At 33.9% G+C, this 18831-nt stretch overlaps 1 pseudogene; it reads right to left on the bottom strand.

The window, feature by feature from the left end:
• LOC135220509 (KRAB-A domain-containing protein 2-like) overlaps positions 1-691 on the bottom strand; it is a 1177-nt pseudogene extending 486 nt beyond the window's left edge.
• Between the last annotated feature and the right edge of the window lie 18140 nt (positions 692-18831).

The raw sequence follows: 18831 nt of genomic DNA, 5'->3' as shown, positions 1-18831 counted from the left end.
TTTCGTGCATCCAAATTTTTAATTTGTCTTGAATGACTCCATTCAATCTTTCAACTGCACCTTGGCTTTGTGGGTGGCGCGGCCGACCAGTGACGAGCTTAAGTTCAGGCCAGAGCGTAGACAACTCTGATATAACGGCATTCACAAACTCTCTTCCGTTATCCGAGTGCAGGATAACGGGAGCGCCAAAGGTAAAAAATATTGGGAGAGGCGTGTTAGCAACCTCCTCAGCTCGTTTTGATGTAAGGGGCCGCAGCACACAAAACTTGCTGAAATGGTTGATGAAGGTCAGAATATATTTAAATTCCCCATCAGGTAATGTTTGAAAATTGATCAAGTCAATTTGGCATCGAGAAAAAATAGTCTTGCTTCTAACAGGCTTCACCACCAGACCTTTATGTACTCTACGTTTTTTCTTCTCATGACACTCAATGCAAATGCAAAAACTTATGAACATCTGACAGCACTGCATAGTCAAATTAGCCCACTTCTTTTGTCCTTCTTTGAAAGTTTTCTTTTCACCGCCATGACCTACAGCTGAATGCGCGACCGAAATGGCCTGATGAACTTCCTCAAAGCACACTATAAACTTAAATTCAGTTTCCAATCCTTTACGCTTCCGAATAAGTCGGTCATCGTCACCAACTCTGAGAATTTCGAATCTTTTTTTCATATTATGGTCATCGCCGGTTTAAGGCAGCTGAGCTATCCACTGTGCACGTTCTCTTTCCGAGGAATGACCACATTGTCATTCTTAGACTGTAATAAGTTGTCCAACTTCTGCTCAAACTGCTCTTTAAAGTCCGACATGCCACTGGAACAAAAAAAAATCTGTTAACATTTGGCAAAATACTGTTGCAAAATCATGTTAACATTTGGCAAAATGTCCTTGCAAAAAGTAGAAAAACTACCAAATGTGTACATTTTGCAATCAATTTTGCCTATTGTGCACAATCGGCACCAAGCGCTGCAAATTGTACATAATAGGCAAAATTAATTGCAAAATGTACACATTTGGCAATTATCCACATTTTGCGTAACATATATATATATATATATATATATATATATATATATATATAGATATATATATATATATATATATATATATATATGTATGGTATGTATGTATGTAATATATATATTTATATATTTATATATATACTATATATATATATATATATATATATATATATATATATATAGATATATAGTATGTAATATATATACTATATATATATATATATATATATATATATATATATAGATATATAGATATATATACCTATATATATATATATATATAGATAAGAGTAAAATTCTTTTTTGCTCAACAACCATTTAGGGCTGCCTCTCTCTCTCTCTCTCTCTCTCTCTCTCTCTCTCTCTCTCGGTCTCGGCGCGCGCGCGCTGAATTACTTTAAGCCATTCGGTGCTGAAGATAGAGAGAAAAATAAAGAGAGAGTCTGAGCGGTTGGACAGCAGCAAGATGGAGACAGGAGAATGAGAAACTGTCGGAGATGAAGATGTGCATGAGAGAAATATGAATAATTGGAGAAGAAGAAGAAGAAGAAGAAGAAGAAGAAGAAGAAGAAGAAGAAGAAGAAGAAGAAAGGGAGAAGAAGAAGAAGAAGAAGAATAAGAAGAAGAAAGGGAGAAGAGACGTGCGCTAATATACCCTCCATGGATGCATGAACACATAATCAAATACGCGCTCCGTCCACCATCTTATATTTGGCTCACGCACATACAGGAGCCAAGCACGCATTCCAGACTGAAAGAAGGGGGGGGGGGGTTTGGGGTTGTCTTATGAGTGGTTTGGGGGTGGTTAGGGGAAGGGAGGGGGTTAACATACCTACCCCCTAACCCCGTACTTCGTGTTATCTTCGTTATTGTTGTAATTCGGAAATGTCAGGGGCTTTTCCGGACAGGTTAGGGAAACTAGTGGTTTAGTTTTTAGAGGGGGGGGGATGGGGGTCTGAATGGAGTGAGACCCCCTCCCCCTGCCCCCTTACCGGCGTCGAACCTTCCCCTAACACCCCCTCACCTTCCAGCTATCCAATATAGTTTCGTAAAGGTTCAGTTTACTGTCTAGTCATTATTTTTTTACAGTGGGATTTTTTTTCTTAGCTGTAATAATCATTGTTGTTTCTTTGTCATTAATACATTTGAAAAATTGCTTTTTTAAATATTAAAGTTTTTTTATAACTTAAATTCATAAGATTTTTTATGTTTTCCATTTATTAATATCTGCAAAATATTTTCTAATGGAATTTTTTCTTTTATTATATACCGTTAGAGTTTTTTTTACTAAAGTTTTTAAAATTTTTCGGTTTTTATATTTTCTTCATATTAAAAGACGGTTGATTTTAAACTGTTTGAGTTTTTTATTGCTTTTTTTGTATTTTACATTTATATATATTATGAACATCTACACAAAATTTCTAACCGAACTTTTTTCTTTGTTTTAATAATTATCTGAAAGATAGTTTTTTATATGTTACAATTTTTTATTGACTTTTTAAATTTTTTAAAGTTTTTATATTTTCCTCATGTTAACATCCGCACAAAATCTTTTAATGGGACTTTTTACTTTGATGTTGTTGCTTCACTGTCATTATTGCAACTGATAGATAGATTATTTTCTAACTGTTGGAGTTTTTATGATTTTTTAATTCCTAAAATTGTTTTATATTTCTTTTTATCAATATCTGCACAAGATTTTTAATGGAACTTTTTCTTTGCTTTATCTATATTTCTTTGTCATTATTGCAATTGGAAGATGGTGTTCATTTAATTCTTAATGTTTAAATTTTTTTAATTTTTTTAAATTTTTCATATTTTGTAATTAACATCTGAAAAAAAATTAGTGGAGGTTTTTATTTGTTTTATTAATGTTTCTTTGAAATTATTGCATTTGAAAGTTTATTTTTCATTTAAAGTTTTCTATAACTTCATTTTTAATTTTTTTTATATATTTTTATTATCATTGAATAATATTTATTCATGTTTCTTTTCCATTATCACATTTAAAAGAGTTTTTTATTTTTTTAATTTTTAGGGCTTTTCATTTTTTAGTTTTAAAGTTTTTTTTATTTATTTTAATTATCAATACATAAACTTTATTCATGTTTCTTTTTCATTATCACATTTAAAAGTTTTTAATTTTTTTATTTTTAGAGCTTATCATTTTTTTCAGTTTTAAAGTTTTTTATATACATTTTTATTATCATTGCACAAAGTATATCTATGTTTCTTTTTAATTATTATATTTGAAAGATAATTTTTTATTTTCCTTTTATCAATACATACAGTTTATTCATGTTTATTTTTCATTGTCACATTTAAAAGATATTTTATTATTTTTAGAGCTTTTGATTTTTTAGTTTTAAAGATTTTCCATATATATTTTTTAACAACATCCGGCCTCGCACAAAAAAAAAAAAAAAAAAAAAAACAGTTATGCGTTGCTGATAAACCCTGATTGATATTCCATCACAAAACATTCCCCCCCCCACCCCACCATCGCCCCCCCCCCCCCCCCCCCACTGCCAAACATCAACAAAAGTGCATCACCAAAACGACTTTTCTCACAACGACGAAAAGAATTCGCCCAATGATTAATAAATGCTGAGCGATTGTTATAATCTCGACGAAGCGAACTTTCGTTGCGAATTGAAGTCTTTTATAATTTTTTCTAATATATGCAAATGAGATAGAAAAGTAATCTGCCGCTCATTAGCATCAAACGGAATATTTTCCTCCCTTTTCGAAATGAGTGTTTGGATTCTTCGAATATTTCGCGTAATATTAACTGGCGTTACCTACCGACTGACTACAGACATCCATCCTGGTCTTCAACCGCCCTTATATCTTAAAAACTACTGAGGCTAGAGGGCTGCAAATTGCTATGTTGATCACCCACCCCCCAATCATCAAACATACCAAATTGCAGCCATCTAGCCTCTGTAGTTTTTATTTTCTTTAAGGTTAAAGTTAAGCCATAATCATGCTCTTTGTCTGTCCGCCTTCATATCTTAAAACATGCTGAGGCTAGAGGGCTGCAAATTGCTATGTTGATCATCTACCCTTCAGTCATCAAACATACCAAATTGCAGCCCTGTAGACTCAGTAGTTTTTATTTATTTTCTTTAAGGTTAAATCTAGCCATAATCGTGCACGCTTGGCAACGATGTAGGCCAGGCCACCACCACCGGGCCGTGGTTAAAGTTCCATGGGGCGCGGTTCACCTGGCATTATACCAAGACCACCGAAAGATAGATCTGATTTCGTTGGCATTGATCATACGCTGTACAGAGAAGTCGATTACGCCGAAGAAACTTTTTTTTATATTACTTGTATTGAACTGTATGCTGAATTCCACTGATTAGAATCTATAGGTTCTATATAAACGTTTAAACTTTCGTATCGTCTCAAACTGATGGTATCTCTTTTTATTTTATTTATTTATTCATTCATTTATTTATTTGTTCATTTATGTATTCATTTATTTATTTATTTATTTATTTATATATCTATTTATTTATTTATTTATTTATTTTTTGACTCATTCATCATCTAATAGTTTTCACATTGATAAACACAATGTTTTCCAAAGGTTACGTAGTAGACATTGCTACTGTCTACTACGTAACCAACCCTTCTGTATGCATGTATGTATACGTATTATTTGAAAAATACGCATAAATAAACACAATCAGCCTGCTGTCATGTCCATTTGATATTTCTTTTGCGAGATGACTTTGGAATGATGTACATTTATCGATTTATGCCACTTATTGATAATAGGAAATATACTCGGAATTTACATAACGGCGCCGGATAATATGTTTCTCTCTCTCTCTCTCTCTTTACCCACATACACACACACACACACACACACACACACATATATATATATATATATATATATATATATATATATATATATATATATATATATATATATTGATACATAAATATACATTTCAGTATTCTATTAAGACTGTAAATATGCACTTAAATTCTTTTATACGTATCCATGCATCGTTGCTGGTGCTTTATTAAGCAAAACCGGCTCTGCAAATAACAAAAATAGACATTTTTTTTTGTGTGACAAAGCCACGAACCATCTGTAGTGATTTATTTATTCATACAGTTATTCGCGTGACGTCACGATCTTACGACACAGTCTCTCTCTCTCTCTCTCTCTCTCTCTCTCTCTCTCTCTCTCACACACACACACACACACACACACAAACACACTCAAGAACAAGTATGGATCTATATGCTTTTGCGCTGATTGCTCGTAAGTGCGCGCGGTATGTACGTATGTCTGTGTATGTGTGTGCTTGTGTGTGTCCGTGTGTGTGCGTGTGCGTGTATGTGCGTGCAGTAATAACGTGCACGAAGTTGTCCGTAAACACGATATGGGGAATAAATTTCGGGCTTATTTCGTCTGTCACGCGAGTTTGCAAGTGGTAAAATTGGCGGCTGGGCGGCGGGTCGGACATTAACGTCAATCATGATTAGGGCTGCGTGTTGCCCCTGGGCCAGCCACTGCTACTGCTACTGCTACTACTACTACTACCATACTTTCTTATAAATTCAGATCATAGCGGTACCGTACCACTATACAATTTGCTAATATTACCTCTACTAATATTATGTTAAATAGTAGTGGTAACTACTGCTACTGCTACTATTACTATCACTATTCTTACTATAATTTCTTATGAAACTGGTGACAATACTACTATTGATATTAACTATTATTAACTCGTCTAATATTATTTTAGATCATATTGGTACCGGTACCACTTTGCTAATATTACCTCTACTAATATTATGTTAAATAGTAGTGGTAACGACACTGCTATACTATTATTACTATGGACGTCTACTACTATTTTAGATGATATTGGTAAAGGTACTATTACGTTGATACTGATAATTCTACTACTATTTTAGGTTTTTTTATTATTATTATTCTAGGATAAAAGTGGTAGCTGTACTACGACTATGGTTCCAAGTCAATAACATATATAATATACTATATATATATATATATATATATATATATATATATATATATATATATATATATATATGTGTGTGTGTGTGTGTGTGTGGGTAAAGAGAGAGAGAGAGAGAGAGAGAAACATATTATCCGGCGCCGTTATGTAAATTCCGAAAAGAAATATATATATTCTCCGGCAGTGTTATTCCACATCACCGTAAGTCACCCTAACATTTCCCCTTCTCCTTCCTGAAATCGACCTTATGGCGGATATACGTAAGAACCAAAATACGTTGCAGCGGCCGTAGTATAAATTACTTCAACGATTGTCGCGGCATCTAACGTTAACTTATATATATATATATAACTGACTTTCACGGAGTGAAAGTGCTTCTATGGAGTTTATATATATATATATATATATATATATATATATATATATATATATATATATATATATATATATATATATCCCTTCCTCTTCCACCTTCGTATTAAGTGCCTCTTCTATCTTCCCGAAATGTAAAATGTGTTTTGAAGCCGATAATTGAATGGTTCAGCTTAGCTTCGATTTTGATCTTACATATTCATTTATTTATTAACATATTCATCTATTTTTCTCTTTCAGTGAGTGATTCAGCCTTTAACCCGTCTGTATGATATCCACAAACATCACTCTCAGCAGCTGAAGTCATGCAACCGAGGGTGATTAGGAAGAGGAGATAGAGACTAGCCTTGCGGGAGGTGATGACGTCACAGTACTACGTCACGGCTCTCCCGAGCTCCGAGACTCGTGAATTTCTTAAGAGTTCCTCATCCAGACCTTCGTTCCTGGGGTCCCTAGCTAAGCTCCGGAAGAGATCCGAGGATGCAGGGGCCCGGGGGGCGTGGGGGGTTGGTTATGGGTGGGAGGGGAGGGGCTATAATTGGTATAATAGTAGCTTATAATATTCTTATTAACAGATCTATACTGTGTTCAAATGGCATTCGAGTTATCTTTCATGTGGCCTTTGTACTGTGCCACGCGATGTTGTAGGTTGAGAGAGAGAGAGAGAGAGAGAGAGAGAGAGAGAGAGAGAGCTCTTTGAGCTAAACACTTCAAGGGGAAAGGAGAGAAAAAGACTAATTTTATGAATTCGTATATATGTTGCTTCAGACTTGTTACACTTTCGTAAACTAGAACACCTTCCCGTTACTTGAACCAAGATACAAGTGCATAGACAATTCAATTGTTTTCCACGACAAAAATGGCATTACTATATGCCCCTGAATGCTTTATATCTATAAATTTAGTAACACGATACAAACATATCTTAGAATTTAATAGAATGAAAAGGTTTATCCTCGGTGGAAGACGTTAAGCAATGAATTCGTAATTCCATATGAATTATAGAAGGATTATATTTCACGCCAATTATAAACCGAACTTTGCCACGAAGGAAATCCGAGCGGCAAATCCAAACTTTTCGCCGAATTGGTAGGAAATGAATGAAAATGAATGACTTTTGTCCCCAGTCGTGAAATATTTCACCGCGGCAGTTGGGCCGTATCATGCCATCCCTTTAGGCCTAATGGATTTATATATAAAAAAAAGAAATACGGATAAAAGAGAGAGGGATTCGTGTGAATATTTTGAACCGGTGTCATCCAGTCTAGGAATATGCTATGCATAGCAAGTTTCTCTCTCTCTCTCTCTCTCTCTCTCTCTCTCTCTCTCTCTCAAAAGAGAGCAGATATGTCATAAATCTCAAAGTTGATTTCACTATTTAAATAAACATCATCAACCACTCTGACACTCATAGAGGAATGAGAAAAATGAGAGGAAGAGAAGATAAACGAATTGTCCTGGAAGGAGGCAACAGAAAAAGTTTCTCTCTCTCTCTCTCTCTCTCTCTCTCTCCTCTCTCTCTCTCTCTCTCTGTAGTAGACTCTCATTCTTTCCTCCCTCTCGGAATTCTAACTTTACCGATAAAGCTGTTGGTTTATTTAAGATAATTTAAGGAAAAGGACAATAAATATATTTTCTTCTTAACCATGATTTTGAATATTGATGGGTTTTATTTTTTTTTAAGAGAAATACATAAACTTTTATTTTTAAACGAGAAATATATATATATATATATATATATATATATATATATATATATATATGTATATATATATATATATATATATATATATATATATATATATATTTAAAAGATAAATGCATAAATATCTATTTTTTTAAGAGACATTCCTAAAACTCTTTAAAGGTTAATACATAAATTTTTCTTTTTTAAAGATAAATACATAAATACACAATTATGCAGTTTTCTTGAGTAATCTTTTACTCAGGGTGAATCTTAATTGCTCTCATGTGATTAATTTGAACAAATTTGCTTTGTTAATCGTTCTTATGTGGTTAATTGTCATAGATTTTGAAAATAGATTTTTATATGCGGTTAATTACGTATAACAGTGATATTTAATTCAGCTGTTGATGCATTTAGAATGTAAAAACAAAAATTGGCAATAATTTTTTTGTGGGGGTTAGGGGGGCGGAGTCATATTTTCGAAAGGCGTTATTGAGCACAAGTCGAATGTGATAGTTTGTCCGTAGAGAAATGTGAACAAAGAACGCGCGAGCACCCATATATAGGGGTTGAAAAAATTTTTATATCTTTTTATTTTTAATATGTGGACAGTATCACGAATAAAAAACCATATGATATATTTTATTATTTATTTGTATACGCGAATATATTCGATATTGCTATTATAATTGCAATGTCATGAAGCTGGTAAATAAACTCTCTGAGATTGCTTACATTAATGAAGACTATTCCTACTCTGAATACAGCATTAATTACTAAAATTTGAGTTTGTTTGTTTATTATTAATTGAGTTTTTCATTCCCTTCCAGTTGGAGAGGCTGTAGGACCATCTCGAGGATCCACGACAAGCAATATAAAGGTAAGTTCGAATTTATTTTCCAACTCAGATTCAGTATTGTTGAAAGTACTACGTATAGGTTATCAGATTGCTTCATCATTTAATCTATTTATTTCTTCGTCTGTCTAATTATATATATATATAATATATATATAATATCCTATATATATATATATATATATCCTGACTGTATATTTATTTAATATATATATTATATATATATATATATATATATATATATATATAAATATATTTCCTTCTTTATATATAATTATCTGTCTGTGCACTTATTTATTTATTTTTAATTATCTTACTAAAAGTATTATGTAATCTAGTAAAATGAAATGATTATTCATTTAATATATATGTATTTCTGTTTATTTATTCATTCTTTATTTAATTAATTAATTAATTAATTTATTTATTTATTTATTTATTTATTCATTCATTCACTTATTAGCTTAAAAAATTATTTTCCTATATATTTATTCATCTAAAAAATTTAAACGTCGAAATTGCTCGTAGCAAAGTGTTGACACTCGATAATTTGTTTATCCATAAAAATATTTTTTATTTATCTATTCTTTCATCTAAAAAGCTGAAGCGTCGAAATTGCTCGTAACAAAATGTATTTCCTCTCATTGTCGACTTTTGCTAACGGTTCCCACGTCAACATTCAATATTTATTTATCTTTTTTTATAAAAAAAAAATATTTATTTATCTAAAATAAAGTTTTTTTATTTACTTGTAAAAAATTCAAACGTACGAATTGCTCTCAATATATATATATTATTATATATATATATATATATATATATATATATATATAGATATATATATATATATATATACAACTTTTGTGTCAACGTCTTATACTTCCGAAGTAAGAAGTCAGTGAAACGAAACATTACTAAGACGAGGTCACTAAACTCATGAATCTTTTCGTGTTTTGCTTTGAGTGGGTTCTTGATTACCTCACTTCCCGGAAACACTAGTTGACAAAGCGACAAACTCGACAGAAAACCTCTTCCTCCTCCTCCTCCTCCTCCTCCTCCTCTTCTTCTTCTTCTTCTCCTCGTCAGAGTCTTACTCCAGGGCAGAGAGAGAGAGAGAGAGATAGAGAGAGAGTTCTGTTAATTGTGTTATGATCTCCCTCGTCTAGAAATGCTTTGTTTTTATTTTTCTGTGTAGTGTTGTACTGAAGGGTTTTTCAAAATACGTGATACTTTCTCTCTCTCTCTCTCTCTCTCTCTCTCTCTCTCTCTCTCTCTCTCTCTCTCTCTCTCTTTTATGGAGGCTATTGTATTTCGTTCTGATGTTAATTAACACTGTTCATTTTTAGTTTCTCGCGTATTGTATTTTATACTTGCAAAATACAGGCAACTCTCTCTCTCTCTCTCTCTCTCTCTCTCTCTCTCTCTCTCTCTCTCTCTCTCTCTCATTTTAATTAGTACAGTTTGTTCTTTTTATTTTATCGCATAGTATCTTTCAGAGATTCAAAGTAGACGCAACTCTCTCTCTTTCTCAGTATCACCATATCTTGGATTAGAGAGAGAGAGAGAGAGAGAGACAGGCAGACAGACAGACAGAGAATTAGAAATATTATAAAGATAATTTCATTTCCATATTCTCTCTCTCTCTCTCTCTTTCAGTATCACCATATCTTGGAATTGGAGAGAGAGAGAGAGAGAGAGAGAATTAAAAATATTATGAAGAGAATTTCATTACCATTCTCTCTCTCTCTCTCTCTCTCTCTCTCTCTCTCTCTCTCTCTCTCTCTCTCTCTCTGTAGGACCACATCTTGGAATTGGAGAGAGAAAGAGAGAGAGAATACTTGACGGAGGAGAGAGAGAGAGGGAGATGAGAGAGAGAGAGAGAGAGAGAGAGAGAGAAATTACACGGTTCGGTGCTCCGGGACCAAATTCCCATTCCTGTCTCTCTCTGGCTCTCTTATATTCCTTCAGACTCCCAATTAATGTTTGAGATATTGGCATTCCCACTACCGGAGTCTTATCAGAAATTCTGAGATTTGAATAAAAAGGAAATTGCCTGAGAATTGATCACTTCAACCCTCTTCAAGAATATTTCTATGGGTTTCTCTTTCTATTATCTTTATTCTCTCTTCTTTCGTTATTTTACGCTTGATTAAAAAAAATAATTATTTTTCTCATCAGTCAAATTCTCGTCTCTGTTCAAACGGCTCAGAACTTTTATTGTTGTCCTCAATGGCTGTTAAAGTCTTTTTTTGTTTCCATTTTTTCTGTGTTCTGAACAAGAACAAATAAATGAATCAATCAATAAATAAGTAATGAATAAGATATACAGATGAATAAGTTTTCTATCTAATACGAATTAAGCTCCGCCCCTTTTCAGGAGTTGCCAGATACCATTATTGAACACTTAAGTGTTTGATGATGTCACAGAGACCGGTATCTTACTTTTGTGGACAATTGTACATTCTCTCTCTCTCTCTCTCTCTCTCTCTTCTCCCTCTCTCTCTCTCTCTCTCTCTAGGGATTTTATAGAGGAGCTGTTAAAACAAAGCTGCGTTCTCCACTGTTGCTGTTTTTTTTTCTTCTTTTTTTTTTTTCTCTCTCTCTCTGCCTCTCTCTTTTACGCGTTCCATTTCAAGACACATCAAAGAACATCAAAACAGGTTCTACTTTCTTTGTGGTTCTCGCTGTGTGTTCTCTTTTCCTCCCTTGTTATTCCCTCGTGAATAGAATTTTTCCCCCATTTCCTTTCCTTTCCTCATTCTAACTTTTTTCCCCTTGTCTTCAATCATCTTGTACGATCGTTCATTCAAGATCTTTCCTTTTATTTTCATCTATTAATTTGTTGTCTTTCTCATCTTTTGTGTTTTTTAGATTTTACATTTTTATTTTTTTTCCTTTCTTATTTTCTATCTACGTGTGGCTCCTGTCAGGTTGAGTAGTGTTTTACGTCCTGGTTTATATATTTTTTCTTCTTCTCTAGTTAGACCAGTAGGATTGTAAGTGTTTACATAATAAAAATATGGAATGTTAGTCCATATATATAAAATACTAAAACTAAAGAGGTCAACCAGATTGCTTGCAGGAATGTGATCAGACTAGAGACGCTAAAGATGACGTATACAATAAGTATGTAGGCTAAGATAACATGCCGTCACCTGTAGTCATTCAATTGTTTATAAACATTAGTCCAAGCTCCCTGCTTGAGACAACTACCCCGACCTATTATTCAAACGGCCTACGTGATCTGTAGCGTGTCTCATTTGATTGTGTGTTCGTATGAAACTATGTCATTTGGATTGTATGTTCATATGTTCGAACTACTGTCTGTTCCTTCATAACTTGTAACAGAGATGGTAGACAGGCAGAACAGAGTTAGCTATCGTCTTTAGAAGACCTGTACCTCTTTACCTAAGCTTTATCATGTAGAGGAATAGGATTAGCCATCATCATTGGCAGAAGCGATCAAGCTATCGTTATTAGAAGACTTGTACAATCATATCTGATCTTCACCATGTAAAACTTCATAAGAATATATCTATTTTTATACTTAGGTTTTCCTACGAACCTCACCGAACCATGAGTTTAACACATCGTCGTAAAGATAATACCGACTTCGTAAGTGATCTACAAAACCCCAGACACTCCATTGAAGATGGAAGTGCAATACCAACCGACTTAGCGTATAGATTATCGCTAGTCTAACATTACCTCATAGGGCGCCTTATCATACAAGGCACAAGCCCTAATATTGGTGGCCAACGGACCAGAAGAACTCTACAACGTCCTACGAAGAAAAAACCAGAATAATAAATCATGTATCATAAGAAGTCAACGACGACGGAAGCAGCAGATTCTTCAAGCAACATAGTATCATCGTTAGTGAGCGACTTCAGAAAACAACAAGAACTCTTTAACGACGACGAAAACAACAAGATTCGTCAAGCAACTTAGTATCATCGTTAGTGAATAACTTCAAGAAACAAAACCGACGTGTCCTTTTCCTACGGCAACGGAAGCTTCGTCTCTCATTAGAATCATTCAAGAAAACATCGTTAGTGAGCGTTTCCGGCACTGCAAGAAACAAACCGAACGCGTCTGCAGCATCGGATTTTCAAGGGCTCGAATCATTGAAACAACGCGCACGGGGGAAACTGAAGCCAAACCAGGTCGTCCGCTAAATAGAGAAGGAGGACCAAGGCCGTGTGTCGTTATCGGAACACCGTGACTTCCCACAAAAGCAAGCTAAGTACAATTTTTATTAATTTGGAGTAACTTGAGTGTTTCCTTTGCAGGTCGAATTTCGTTATTTCTGTGGCTGAAGTTACGAGACATTCTTAATCTTACTTTTTTACAGAAATTATCTATATCATTGAGATTTCGCTACTGCGAGTTTTTTATCTTTGAGTGTCTGTTTCCAGAAGTTCTACTGAAATATCATAATCATATACTATGTTAATTTTATCATTTTGGGTGATTATTAATCCCTTACGTAACAAATCATATTAAACAGTGAATATGCGTTTACGCAGTGGACGTCTGTATTTATACAGATGCATGGATAGGGTCGTTAAGCACCGTAGTGATTAGAAAACACACAAAAAAACAAGTGGAACACCCGTACAAATCTATATAAATTAGAGGTAACACTATTTCGGGTCATGACAATAAATGCTCCTTTGCAAGTCCCGATCGCAGTTTTAGCCTTGAGTTTTTTGAGTTATATAAAATATCGAACCTCAATGACTCAACTTAACTTTAAAAATACGGCTGGATTGCAAGGAATAACATGTCTGTAAAAAACTTTCATCAGGCTAAATGCGCTGACCAGGATCCCTCACTATTTAAATTTTAGCAAAGAATGAAGTACAAACGTTAATATTGAATACAGTAGAGATAACTTGTCTTATTAGTAATCGCTCAGTTCCTAATAGTTCGTCATTCATTGCTTTATACGTAACCAGCAACATAATGCTAAAAACACACAATACGTTGCCGATGGTAATAAAGAGAAGGATCCTAATTATTACAAAAAGAAATAGAAACAGTAGCCCGTTTCAGAATCAACAAGCAAACTCGGTGACTGTGTCACCTAGTCAAGCGGTCAAGGTTAGTTAAATCTGCCGAGTTTTCAAAGCAAAGCAAATTCCACACAATAAGCGACTCTAAGCAGAGTGGGGAAAAGCGATGTTGGTTCATACATACCGATATCTTTTTGAATTAAAAAGGATTTTTCCTATGAAAACACACGACCGTATAAAGTAATCAGAGCAGGTTTTCGTTTTTTTTTTAATACGTAAGTTATTATAATTAGTGGTGGATAAAGCCCAACTGTACGCGCCGTAAAAATTAGAATATCTTGTTTATTCCTTTAGTAGACGTAATATCCTGTATTTACGGACTCACCGTCTGTTGTTCGAACTTCCCTAATGAGAAGTCCGGATAAGCGAGCGTTTACAGATACCTCTATAGTTATAAAAAACATTGATCTGTATGTAGTGTAATTGTAAGATCCATTCCAAGGGGGTATACAAAATATTATCTTACATCCTGCAAAATAAGGCGTGTTTATCAAAGGAAAATCCTATAAACCTTCAAACATAGTAAAATCCGTTTTGAACAAAAATGAGACAGTTAATCAAATAATAACTTATATAAAGGAACTATACATTTGTCTCATAAATCGTAACATTGTTCAAATGACCCAACAGAATTCTCCCACAACCGCAGTCGTACTTTGCACGCAAAATCTCGAGAAGCATGCACCCTCGAATGTCTTAGTGCGTGTAAAAAGACTTTGCTGGGAAATGAAATTTTAATCCTTCCCGACACTCTGAAATATAACGATTTCCGCGAACAAAGCCCTAAAAGTATACATATCGTGGATACGGAAGTTATAAATATCGCATTTTTTATTGTTGCTAATTTTTAATCACGCCCAACCAGTCGTGGATGAATCTCTCTGATAATCTATCTAAAGTAATATCCGTAAAGTCATTCAAGCAGAGGTGATTCAGCAGAATTTTTTTTTTATCTTCTACCTGAATACCAGGAAGTTTCTCCACTAGCGAGTGATCTCTGGGAGAAAAACGGATGTCATTGAAAACAAAATACGGTCTAAGGACAAACATAAAGCTATATACGTACCTTCGCATAGACTCTCAATGAAATTTCAAAATAGAGATAAATGACGAAGTTGAAAAATGTTAGTAATAGGAGCCATTAGGAAATCAAATAAGCCCATATAATTTTTCCCTCAGACGTCATGCCATAAAAGATCGGACTTGGCGTATCTGCGTAGATTTCTGTCGCTTAAACAAGGAAACGACTTCCGATAGTTTCCAGTGCGATATACCGACGACATCTTATCTCTGTTAGGTTAGAATAAATTTTTTTCACCAACTTGGACTTACTTAAAAGCTTTTACCAGATACCATTACCTAAGTGATTGTACCTCATACTCCGTTTTCAGCACACTCAGGGGACATTATCAATTTTTTACGTATGCCTCCGGCTTACGTTGCGCCCCAATTACAATATAGTGTTTGGAGACTTTTAGGGATACCTACATGCCTAAATGGATGGATCTTGTAATCTTTTCTAATACCTTAGAAGTACATTCACATAAAGTAGAGCTAGTGCTACAGAGACAAAGACAAATAATCTCAGAGTAAAATATCTAAATGTGAGTTTTTTAAAAACCGAACATGTTTATCTAGGTTTTATGTGTCTGGTCAAGGTCTTAAAAGTAGTCCATGGTAAGGTGTCGGCTATTCATAACTTTCCGGTACTTATTAACGTAAAAAGGGGATACAGCACTTTTGCGCTTTAGTGGGTATTACAATCGTATGTAAATATGTAACTCTTCAATCATGACAGCTCCTTTAACAGATCTTACGAAGAAGAGCGTAGATTGATTATGGTCTAAAAAGCATCAACAGGCGTTCGATATCTTAAAAGCGGAATAATGCAGCTTACCTAACTTAAAAATCCCTGATTTAAATAAGGAATTTTTTTTAATTGCGAACAGACGCCTCAGACCAAGGGGTAAGAGGGTATTACTTCAGTAATATGATAAACAGTTCTTCCCTATAGCTTTTTATTCACGTAAACTAAAGCCCTCTGAAAGTAAATATGCAGTAATAGGCAAGGAAGGGCTAGGTATCTTTAACACTAGTACATTTTAAGTTCATAATCTATGGCTATCCTGATAAAGTCCTTACTGAACATGAGTCCTTTACCGAGTTTTTCAAAGGCTTTAATCACAGTCCAAAGGGAACTCGGTGACAAATGATCATTCAGGTCTTTGGAGCCAAGATAAGATATCTACCTGGGAAAGCAAATATCATAGCTGACGCATTATCCCGCAATCCCGCACCATACAGCAAAGAACCATTAATTGGACTAAAAGATATAGAAACATCCGTGCCTATTGTTAAAACCGTATCTAAACAAGAAAATCCCTTAACCCAAGAGATCGCGAGCATTGAATATCTGGGTCGGAGCGCAGAACTGTTACAAACTGAACAAAGCAAGTGTCAACAGCGATAAGCAAACAATAAACACCAAACAATAAACACTTCGAAACGGAAACAGGGTCAGTGGCTAGGCAAAAACAATAAACACTTCGAGCAGAAACCCTAAAGCAAAAGTATATTATAGTATGTGTATCAGAATAATGTAATCAAATGTAATGTTCTATGTAGGTCTGTGACGAGGAAAACCCGAAGAACACAGCAGAGGACTAACGACCAGGTAATAGTAATAATCTCTCTCATACCAATCGTCATAAACTGGTTGCATTCCGTCATCCAGGGTTCCCTCCTATGTCACAGAAAGCCAAATCACTGTTGTTTTACTGGCCTACAATGTTTACAGATATAAAAAAGCACATAACTAATTGTAACACGTGTCATGAAAAACAAGGGATACACTAAGACACCTGTCAGTTTAGGAGCCTATCCTGTGCCAAATCAATCCTTGAAAGAATATACGTAGAATTATTAACAGAATTACGAGTCTGACAGAGGGAATAAACACTTCTTAGTGTTAATAGTTCCTTGACACGTTATATAGAATTAATAGCACTAAAAACAAACACCGCAATTGAGTGCGTTACGAATATTTATGAGTGCTAAAATCAATAAATATGGAATTCAACACATAATAATCTGTGACTCGGGTGGTGTAAATCAATAATAATCTCCTTAACACGTTGTGTGAATTCCTTTCCATTAAGAAAACCAATAATATATTTCATCACGCCAGAGTCAATCGGTTTGGTAGAATAACGGATAATTAAATAGGAAGTGTCAATGTCTTACGAGTTACAACTCGTGATGTTGGATCCGAACTGGATTATAGCGGTTCTCGCAGTTTTAAATACCTTTATCATTTATATCTTGTATCTATAGAATTGATGCCGCAAGTAGCCTTATACGGTACGCCGCTAGAACACTTTTCCACATATTCAAGCCAACCATTAATTTATCAAAATATATAAAAAAATATATATAAATAAATAAATATAAAAAATAAAAATAAATATGGATACAAGTGGAGTCAATATAATACACTCCGTAAGAAGTCGGAAGGGTTACAAATTATAATAAAAAAAGGAATCACGATAAAATCAATAAGCAAAACGTAACCCAAGGTTAATTAAATATCTAAATATATATGCGTAAAGATTTGAACTCTAACTTAACGCTTTAGTAATGACAAATAAGCTAAAAGTTCAAACACATATCCAAAAACCTACTGACATATTGTCTGTCCCGGTAATTTATATTCGTAGTCAATGAAAAAAAAAATAAATAAATAAAATAAATAAATAAATAAATAAAATAATGATAAATAAAATAAATAAAATAAAATAAAAGAGATTTTAAAGTCAGGAAGTCTAGAAGTGAAAATGTTATCTATGAAATAATCCTATATGAATCTTATACAGGGCTAATAATATATATAGAATTTGTATGGAAACCTTTTTCATATAGTTTGAATAAGGAATATTTAATTTAACATAATCATGCAGTTTTCCAACATGAAACTAATATATTGTTCAAATTTGGTACTGTTTTTTTTTTCAGACATTCTTTTCGTGTGGGTCGAGTATTAAAAGACAATAAATTTATCCTAAAGTCGTAGGTATTACAGCAAGTAACGTAACTCTTAGCTGGCTGAGAGCAATCTCCTGCCAAGTGACGACGTCATCATTGCCGTATCAGCATTTGTTCCTTTTAACCTCAATAATCTGCTTACACAGGTTTCATCTGTGTGTCGTCTCTGCTTGCAAAAGCAGATTGACTGGAGAAAGGAATGCTCAGCTCATGAACTTCACATGTGGTTCATAGGTCACATGACAGGCCACATAACATATTCTTATCCGTGTGTGTAATGCAAGTAGTTAAGGACTTGCATTCATTTTAAAATTAATGAACAATATAAGCAAATAGAATTTCTATAACAACAAAATGAATTAATTTTTTTTTTCTGAACCTCATAGACATTTAGAAGTATCAAGATATGTATATGAAATATTTACTTGCAACATTAGCCTATTACAATTCAAGTAAAACATTCATGGGAAAATGTCACATTTTCTTGAAAACCCAAAGTTTATTTAGAAATTAGTTACATAGTGGGTTTTTTTCGTTGCATCTCCTACCTATTAATAAAGTTTTTAAAATTAACCTCAGAGGATGCGCGCGAGAAAATTAAACTTTTGTTAGGGCACATAGAATCATGATTAATATTCTCTTTGACTCTTATGTTGCCTGGCAATCTTACAAATAGCTCCGTTTCACACTTCTTTGTCTAGTAACTTACTACCAGTAATATCGAATTTTCTTTGGGATTCGTATTGAATATCTGTTTATTTT

The sequence above is a fragment of the Macrobrachium nipponense genome, chromosome 20, assembly GCF_015104395.2.
Source record: "Macrobrachium nipponense isolate FS-2020 chromosome 20, ASM1510439v2, whole genome shotgun sequence".
In the NCBI taxonomy this organism is placed as follows: Eukaryota; Metazoa; Arthropoda; class Malacostraca; order Decapoda; family Palaemonidae; genus Macrobrachium; species Macrobrachium nipponense.
Note: the sequence above shows the minus strand (reverse complement) of the source record. Positions and strands in the feature narration are given on the sequence as shown.